This window comes from Electrophorus electricus, unplaced genomic scaffold, assembly GCF_041902795.1.
Source record: "Electrophorus electricus isolate QZ-2024a unplaced genomic scaffold, ASM4190279v1 Scaffold85, whole genome shotgun sequence".
Classification (NCBI taxonomy): Eukaryota; Metazoa; Chordata; class Actinopteri; order Gymnotiformes; family Gymnotidae; genus Electrophorus; species Electrophorus electricus.
In genome coordinates this window covers 319,363-329,167 of record NW_027658802.1, presented here as the reverse complement: position 1 = coordinate 329,167, position 9,805 = coordinate 319,363, and the positions used below count along the sequence as shown (strand labels likewise).

The following is a 9,805-nucleotide window of genomic DNA, read 5'->3' as shown; positions in this document are numbered from 1 at the left end:
TGGAACAGTAACAGTATAATATGTGTACTCTGGCTATGAAGACAAGCCTATTTTTTGCATATTAGTAGGTTAGCTAATGTTTCATAAATTGTTACTGATTAAAAAACAGCTTATAAAAGGAAAGGGTTAAGGTAGTAAAATGACAAGAAGGCTACAAAATAATTGTTTTACAACAATGGCTAAGTAAGGCCTCGCTGTAAATGTCTCCTTTTACATCTGCCTCATCTAGGAAATGATGCAATTGTTCATGATAGTCACAGATACGTGACTCACATGGTAGAAATATTTACAAAGTGGAAGTGATATTAATTAAACACTGGAATAGTTTTCATAATGTTCATTTTTCTACTTTTTACAATAATGTTTGCATGGAACGTAGGTGTGAGCTAACAGTAGCTAGTTTACGGAGAAGATAGCTAGCTAGTTGGTATATAGCATTTTTTACAACAGCTATTGTCACAAATATAGTGTTATGATCACCTCAATAAATTGGCAATCAAAAATGATAAGATTACTTGGGGCACCTGTAAGGTGCGGCGGCCCGAGTGCCGTAGGGCGAGGGGCAGGATGCACAGACTCTACCGACTGGGACGAACATTTATTAACAAACGACACAATGGCACGCTTATCACAAACAAGGAACATGAAATGGTTAAAGTTAAACAAACACGATACACAAGAATACATCTAACAAACACATTACATTCAGACATTACGCCAACAATAACCAACATCCTGCACACTTTAACACGCGTTTATATACATTAAGGTGCAGGTGTATATACGAGGTGCAGGTGTGGTTACAGACAAGACAGTCCTCCCACTGCACATGGCGGGTCGAACCACGTGAATCGCGGGAGGCGAGCGTTCCGTGACAGAACCCCCTCCCAAGGGGCGCGGATCCCGACGCATCCGTCCAATGAACGTGAACCTCCAGGTACCGTGTACACGTACACACAAACACAGCATGGCAGTGCCCGGCGCCCAGGCGGGCCAGGTGCCGCCAGCAAGAGAGACCTCGCGGGGAGAGAGAGAAAGGCAGCTTCCCTGGCAGTCCGGTACACTCCACCACACGTTGCGCCTGTAAACACAAAAGGCGCAAACAGAAACACACAATAGCACCAACACACAAACACAAGGCGCTGTGACGTGGCGCCCGCCGTCCCCGCAGGCTCCTTGTCGTGTCCGAGGCCTCAGCGGACACGCGGGGGTGCACGTCCGCCCCGGTTCCAGACATCCCTAAACGGTCCTCCTCTTTCCCGCCGCTCTAAGAGCGTCCCAGAGGCGGGTTGCCTCTGAGGCTTTGGGCAGACCTTTCCAGTTTCGCTGGCGAGTCAGCTGAGGAGAAGGGTCTTGGGAGATCCCGCTGGCTCCACGCAACCGCCCTCTTTCTGGTGGTTGTGGTGCCCCTCGGTCCTCCCTGGCCCGGGCTCAACCGCCTGAGGCCCCCCCCAAGAAATTCCTGGGGCTGTTCCCCTCTACCTCCGGAGAAGACGCAGACAACGGTCCTCTCCCCAATATCCTGGGATCCAGGCAGAGGTGCAGAGGATGTTCATGCACCCCCCGCTAGGAATTACTTTTTTTGTCGAGGGAGAGTGCGTGCTGTAGCGGTTGGTTATTCTGTAACGTGTGCTGTAACATAGTCAATGTTCACTGTATTAGTGTTCACCGTATGTGTTTAATGTTAATCGTTTCTTGTTTGTATCAGTCGTGAGTGATTCTTGTGAGTGCCGTTAGTGTTTCATGTTAAATGTGAATAAATGTTCGTCCCAGTCGGAGGAGTCTGTGCGTCCTGCCGCTCCCCCTACGGCACTCGGGCCACCGCACGTTACCGCACCACTCTGATTAGCAGGGAAAATTAATGAATTAATTATTATTTAAGGACTATGTTAAATCAGTCTTGACTCATAAAGTCACAAGTTCAACAATGTGATTATTACTTCTGAAACCCTAACTAAATAAATAAATATGGCAGTGTCTTTACTTAAAATTCAAAAAAATCCATCAACCCATTGTATAGAGTACATTGTATTAACAGAAAACTTTTTATCCATCCAATTTGTGTTTGCAGATGTCAAAACAATATGGATCCATATTCACTGTGTATTTTGGTCCAAAGAAAGTAGTTGTCCTGACAGGATATCAAACTGTCAAACAAGCACTGGTGAATCATGCAGAAGAATTTGGAGACAAGAGACATCAGTCCCATATTCTATGACTTCAGCCAAGGATTCAGAAAACCTTATTCAGCCAATTTAGATGATGGAATGTGTGTGTGAGTTGATCATGGTACTATTTAAATTTTAATTAGGTAAATTATTTGTTTTTCATTCATTATTTATTTACTTTTTTGTTTTGATTTTTTTCAGAATAGATGGTGACTAGACTTCAGAAGAGTCCTAATAAGGAGCCTCCTGCTATTGAATATATTAGCCCAGGGTAATCTGTAGATAAACTACACCCTGTATGTTAATAGTGACTATGTGGAAATGTTCAAGTAGTGGTGTGCTGCCAAGAACTAATACTAAGGACTAACTGTTTCACATCCTGTTTAAGAGCCTTATAGGAGGGTAGAAACTGTTCATCAGCACAGAATGAGGTAGACTTCAGGAAACTAACTAGGAAGTAACAGAGACAATGACAGCAACAGCAACACCAAATCTAAACACAACTGGCAAACCAAAATAACCGACAAACTGGAAAGCAAAACAGGGCTTAAATAACCAAGACTGATGAAGATCCAGATAAACATTACCAGACACGGGTGAACATAATTACAGCTGGGGATACAGGCTCGGGGGTGGAACAGAACGAAACCAAAACAAGAGCTTGACAAAACCGAGCCAAGTATACCAGGGACAGAAACCAAACCAAGCACGTAAATATGTCGCCGTGGGAACTGCGATGCCTGTGACACACAGTGAGCAGGCTGTGTGCTGGGTGGCTACTGTCTAGCTGCATCATTTTCATTTTCCTCAAGCAGCAGGACTGATGGCTATCCTGTAAGGCTGGAGGTTTGTGGCCTATGATGGATTCTGCAGTCCTCACTACTCTCTGGAGGACCTTCAGTCACTTGCAGTGCAGCTGCAGTACCAGACAGTGATGCAACCTGTGGGTTTGCTCTCTGTTTTAGATCTATAAAAGGTGGTGAAAATGTCAGGCGGCAGGCCAAACCTCCTGAACCTTCACAGAAAGAAGAGGTGCTGTTGGGCTGATCTCACCAGTGTGTTGGTGTGGTTGAACCAGGTGAGGTCATCTGTGAGGTGTATACCGAAAAACTCAACCGACTCTTTCCCCTTGGGATACGTTGATGTATAGGCGAGAGTGACCACCCAAATGCAGCTTCCTGTAGTCCACAATCATCTCCTTCATTTTACTGACATTGAGCTGGAGGATGTTGTCGTAGCAACACTTTGATAGAGCACTAACCTTGTCTCTGTAGGTTGACTTGTCTCCCCTTGTGATGAGGCCTAGGATGGTTGTGCTATCAGCAAACTTGAAGATGATGTTAGATGTGTGTTTGGCTACACAGTCATGTGTAAATGGGGAGTACAGGAGGGGGCTGAGCACACAACCCTGTGGAGCCCCTGTGCTCAGAGTCAGTGTTGAAGAGAAGCTGTTTTCTACTTTCCCCACCTTGGGTCTGCATATCAGGTAGTCCAGTATCCAATTGTGGACCAGGTACCTTGCGTGGGTTAACTGCCTTAAAGGATCTGACCTCCTCAGACACAAAGCTCTCCTGATCTACTGGGAGTTTTGCAGCAAGGGGGATGTTTTCCTCAAACCGAGCATAATGAGCATTTAGCTTCTCTGCAAGTGAGGAGGTCAACCCCCCTATCACAGTACCAACTTCCTTTGTAGTCAGTGATCATGCAAAGTCTATTCCACATATGTCTGAGAATTCATTGATGTTAGTGCCAGCTGTGTCACAAAATATCCACCAGTCTGTGGTTTCAAAGCAGTCCTGAAGTGTGAAGGTGGCCTCTGCACTCCATTGATAGACTGATCAGAAAACCTTTTTTCCTGTTTGAGTTTTGTCTGTATGCAGGCAGGATAAGGATGGAGGTGTGATCAGATTTTCCAAAAGAAGGGCAGGGGAGGTGTTTATATCCTGAAGGAGAAGTCACCCAGAGTGACACCAACAAGGGAAACATTAATAAAACAAGATTCATGGTGAAAGAGCATGACTAAAGTGTAAGAGAAGAATTAGGAGAAAAGGGGAAACCGTTGTGAAACAGCCAGAGGGAAGCCAGGCCAGCAATGTTCTTCATAAAAGGCCATTTTCTGAAGACAATTATTATTTTATGTTATTTTCCTTATTAATCATGGTTATAATTTGGTTTTGCACTGGAATAGATCATAAGCAGTTTCCCAATGTGTGTTTCATCATGAATACCTGTTTTATATAAATATTGTAAAAACATGCAGTTGTCTCACAGTTAAGATGAAAAACCATTCTGCATTTTGTGTTTACATTTACATTTATGGCATTTCGCTGACATTTAGCTGTTTAACAACAAAGGTTTAATGATTTCTGTTTATGATCAAGGAATTCTGTTTTCTAATGGTGAGAACTGGAAAGAGATGAGGCGCTTTGCCCTTAGCACCCTGCAGGACTTTGGGCAGGGCAAGAGAGGGAGTGAAGAGAGAATCATAGAAGAGATGTGGAATTTGAGGGAAGTGGTGGAGAACTTTAAGGGTAAGAGACATAAGTATATATTTTCTATTTTACTCTTACCAGAAGTAACTATTTTTTGTAGTTGAGCCAAAAATGTAATTATCCAAATTATCCATAATGTAATTATCCATTTATCCAAAATGTAATATATGGGAACATTTAACATCCTGTTATTGGTTATTGTATAAATGCCTCAAATATCACCTCAGCCATTGTATATGGAAGCAGGTTTGAATACAGTGATCCTCGGTTCCAAAACATGGTAAACCGAAGCAATGAGAATATCAGGATCACTGGTTCAGCTTCTATACAGGTACCCTGCTATGTTTTTGAATAAGCAAGAGACACAAAGATAGGATGATGTATGGATAAATGTAGGAGGCACATAACAAAATGTTAATCTGTGTGTTTGTAGCTTTACAATATGTTCCCCTGGCTTCGGCTCTGGCTAAAGGACTGGAAAATTATCATGGCAAACTGTGAAAAAACTCTGAAGGATATAATGCAGCTTGTGCACAGCCTCCAGGAGACCCTGAACCCTCAGGAGTGCAGAGGCTTTATTGACTGTTTTCTAGCATGCAAACAAAACGTGGTATGTCCTTCTTGTGCTGTATACAGAAATGCTTAATGTGTCAAGTTTTATCTTGTACATAGTGCATATACAACCACTCATATTTTGGAGTATCCATATGACCTCTGTAGTGGTATGAACTCCTAATTTATAATTCTGCACTCATCAAATTTGTTATAGTTATAGTAAATTAATGGGGCACCATCGCATATGGAAATATTTTAATCAGTCTCAACTGGAAGTCGCAAGTTGTCTAACTCGTGATCATCCACCACAGGTTAGAAATGCCACCAGTGAAGCCACAAACTTGACAGCTAATGGAACGTTGAACTAATCAGCAATCGCATAGTGTATAATACATTGAAGAATAGAGGGAATAAAGAGAGAAACCAGATAAAACAAATGAGAATATTTGTTTAGAAAACAAAAGTAATCTACAGGACTAACTAGAAGACGACTCAATCTGACCTTTAATCAATAGGCAACTTAAGTTAATTTATATAGCACTTTTCATATACTGTGGCAATTCAAAGTGCTTCAGTAGCACTATCTGGCTGCCAAATGGTGAAACAGAAAACTCTCGTTTGCATCTCAGTGGGAGATTTTGAGTTTGATCAACAATCGATAGGATGTTTAGCAACTAATCACCAATTCTAAAGGAATTAATGTATTGATTCATATAGGTAATATCATTTTTAAAAACAGACAGGATAAATGAGAATAAAGGTCATACAGGGATCCCTAATAACTGATAGCATTACCTAGAGAACTACTAGATGTGAAGTTTAATTGCTAGTACTACAGTAAGTGGAAGCAGTAGTGGAAAGACTAACAAAATTAACATGTTTTGCTTAATTGACTATACTTGCACAAGGAGCTCTATGAGTGTGGGAAGCCTGATTGTCACACTGTGTAAAGGAATTCCCTGTTCGCTATGTCACAAGAATGACAACATCAAAGTTGGCTTTCAAAAGGCCGTTATCACTTCTTATTATGGGGCATTTGGACAGTTCCAGCAGCCTGGAACATTGTCCATGTGTGCGTGATGCTCTGTGTGGGACAAAAACAAGCACACAAAAATCACACAATTCACAATACAGATAGGGGCAATATTCATGGGAGACAGGAATGTCTTTCCCTTGCTCCAAAGCAAGTTCAGTCATGAACTGTCAAACACCTGTTTCAAGCTTGGTATACACCTCTTTAACTGGTGTTTAAACATTGATAATAGCAGTATTTATACACATTGCGTTTACAATTGGCAGAGTGTCCTTGATTGACTCTCTTAATTCAGTGGAAAGTTAAATGTAACACTGTTCAGATTGCAGAAAATAAAATTAAAAATAACACAAATGTACGATGAATGTGAAGACCCACTGTGCTGCAAATGAAACGTGATGCAAATTCAAAAAACGCATGCAACTTCAGAAACCCTGCAAATAACAGCTACAACACGACGGACATGTTTCTGAGGACACGGAGAGGGAATGGACTCCTATGAGACCAGTGGTGACCGAGTAGCTAATGAAAAATATTTATATTTGTGATTACCATGGTTATATCGTTTGTTATGGATTATGTTGATACAGAATGAACAACTGATCTATTCATGCTCAGCAGTTTTGCATATTTAATTCTGCTAGGTTGTAATGCAGCTTTAAAGAACGCTGATGAAAAAAAAAATCCCATTTAACGCGACTATGTTTCTGGCTTAATACGTAGTTAGTTAGCTAGCTAGCTAGCTACCTTCAGAGTGTGTTACTAATTTACAGGATACACTATGTTTTTGTTCAGGTTTGATAGTTTAACTGGTCTGCTACAGTGACCATCTTGTCAATTGTCTTATTCTTACTAGTTAATCTCAAGTGTGTTGTTTTTACATACATACAAAATATGGTTTGAAATCAATAACGCTCTAAAAGTAGGTATATGGACAGAAACCTAGTTGTATTCGACAGAATCTCTTTAGGCTGAACTGGAGTTTAAAATAGTAACACACTCTGAATGCATCTAGCTAGTTATTAACTGGCAGGATCAGGTTTATATTTCTGTTAGTTGGGATTTTGTTTTATCAGTGTTCTTTAAGGCTGCATTCTTTACAACCAAACATGTGCAAGAATGCAAAGCACAAATAGGCCAATTGTTCATTCTGTACCACCAGTGACAAAACTTTGGAAATCACAAATATAAATTACTTTTCACTGGCTGTTTGGTTGAATAACCCCTTTTTGTGTCCCCCTGAAACAACACTTTCATTGTGTTGTGACTGGATTTGTAGCATTTCTGAAGTTGCATGTGTTTTTTGAATTTGCACTGCATTTCTGAAATGTAGCATATGTTGTCATTTTGAATAAAATGTTTTTGGAATTTGTATAACATTCATGAATTTGCATTGCATTTCTGAAATGTAGCACATGTGTTTTGATGAATGTGTTTAATGTAGTTGCAGCATGTTGGGTCTTCCTGGCCACCATACAAATGAACATGGATGAAACAATGGCTTAAGTTGGCAAGCATAAATGGAACCTTATGATTTTAAGCTTCTTTATAGGTTTTAGCACAGCAAAACTGGTTCCTTAAAAATATAAATAAAATGGGACTTCTTAAGAAAACCTTTTCCTGCTTGTTGAATTGGTTCACTGTTAGGCCAGCTGATTAGGCTTGGTATGGAAAAAGCCAGTGGTTTGATGGTTTTCAAACATCTCTCTATATGATCCCTGGTATTACTCAGTTGTACTCTGATGGAAGAAAGTGGTCTCTTATGTTGGCTGACTAATTGATCCCTTCTGATTATTGGTTAGGAGGCTGGAAAAAAGAACTCATTGTTCCATGCACAGAATCTCCTTCAAACTGTTTCCAACCTGTTTGCTGCTGGTACTGAGACAACCAGCACAACGCTCCACTGGGGCATTCTGCTTAATGGCCAAGTACCCCCACATACAAGGTAAGAATTCCAACTGCAATGTGAATATCCAGTGTCCAAGACATTTCTCCAATGAGGAAGACAAAGAGGTGCTTGATGGTGTTTGAGGGTTTACCATGGTTGCTTCTTGTATTTGTTTATATTGTAATATTGAAAGAGTTGATTGCTTTTGTCTTCTTAAAAACACGAGACAATATCTTCTGTTGTGCTCCAGATCAGGTACAACAGGAGATTGACAGGGTGGTTGGAGGCCGCCAGCCAGTGCTGGATGACCACAAGAACCTGCCTTACACAGATGCAGTCATCCATGAGACACAGAGACTGGCAGACATAGTACCCATGAGTCTCCCTCACACCACTACCTGTGATATTAACTTCCAAGGCTTCTTCATCAAGAAGGTCAGGCTGTTAGATTAACTGAGAAGAGTCTAAAAGCAATACAACAAAAGCATGCATAGGATAAAATTATTAAATGTATGTAGGAGACTGAGAGCTGAAACTGGCTGGTTTATAAATATAACAAAGACATGACAAAATGGCTGCGTAAATTTAAATTTTGCACTGTTGTCATACCAGAGAAAGCTGTCACTAGCTTCCTGCTTAAGCTAAAACTGTGATTCTTTGCAGGGAACCTGTGTATTTGCTCTTTTGACATCCGTGTTGAAGGATGAGAATGAGTGGGAGAGCCCTTACACTTTTAATCCAGGACACTTCCTCGATGAGTAGGGACACTTCATTAAGAGAGATGCCTTCATGCCCTTCTGTGGAGGTGCACTGAAATCATTTTCTGTCATTGATCTGGTGCTCCAGATTTCATGTTGTACTTTAAATGTCTGTCTGTGTGTCTGTTAAGGGCGTAGGGTGTGTCTGGGAGAGAGTCTGGCCAGGATGGAGCTGTTCCTCTTCTTCGCCACTCTTCTGCAGCACTTTCGTTTCACTCCTCCACCTGGCGTGTCTGAGGAACAGTTGGACCTCATGCCAGCTGTGGGCTTCACGTTGACCCCTCTCCCCATAAGCTCAGCGCAGTAAACTACTTGGCATAATCCATTCACTTTTAACATGTAAGGGAAGTATTTACATTCAAGGTTGGAATAATATTGGCAAAATACTATTTAAAAATTCACAGGCACTGGTGCAACCTGGATTTCAAAGTTCATCACACGTGACCAACACATTCACATGTAACTCACTTATCTGCCCCAACACTTGGCACCTAAAATTAAACCCTCATCATTCATATTGCTGAGTAACATTCAGTTTTATAATAAATGTATGATTTCTTATATGTGAATGAACCTTAATAATTTACAGTAAATATTAACAGTGCTTTTAGTTTTTCATGCCAAGTCAAGTTCATAGTCATCCCTCAGTATAATTCGTATATACATTATTACAAATGTTTCATCTGACAGTAGTGTGACACATATGAACAACATGGGAAGTCTGCCTCTGTTTTGCCATAATCTTCAAATAAAGTCTAATATTTCTACTGCACAAGGTATGATGCATTTCACTGTAAACACTCTCATCATCTGGAAACATTTGATAGAAATTGTTGCATCTTGTCCTCCCTAAGATGATCAAGTTTTTTGTTAGTGGATTGAAATAGTAGCAATGTATGTTTTAAATTTGT

The 9,805-nt window shown here is 40.9% G+C and overlaps 1 pseudogene; it reads left to right on the top strand.

The window, feature by feature from the left end:
- Positions 1-919: 919 nt before the first annotated feature.
- LOC145656657 (cytochrome P450 2K1-like) lies at positions 920-9,215 on the top strand (annotated as a pseudogene).
- The last annotated feature ends 590 nt before the right edge of the window (positions 9,216-9,805 follow it).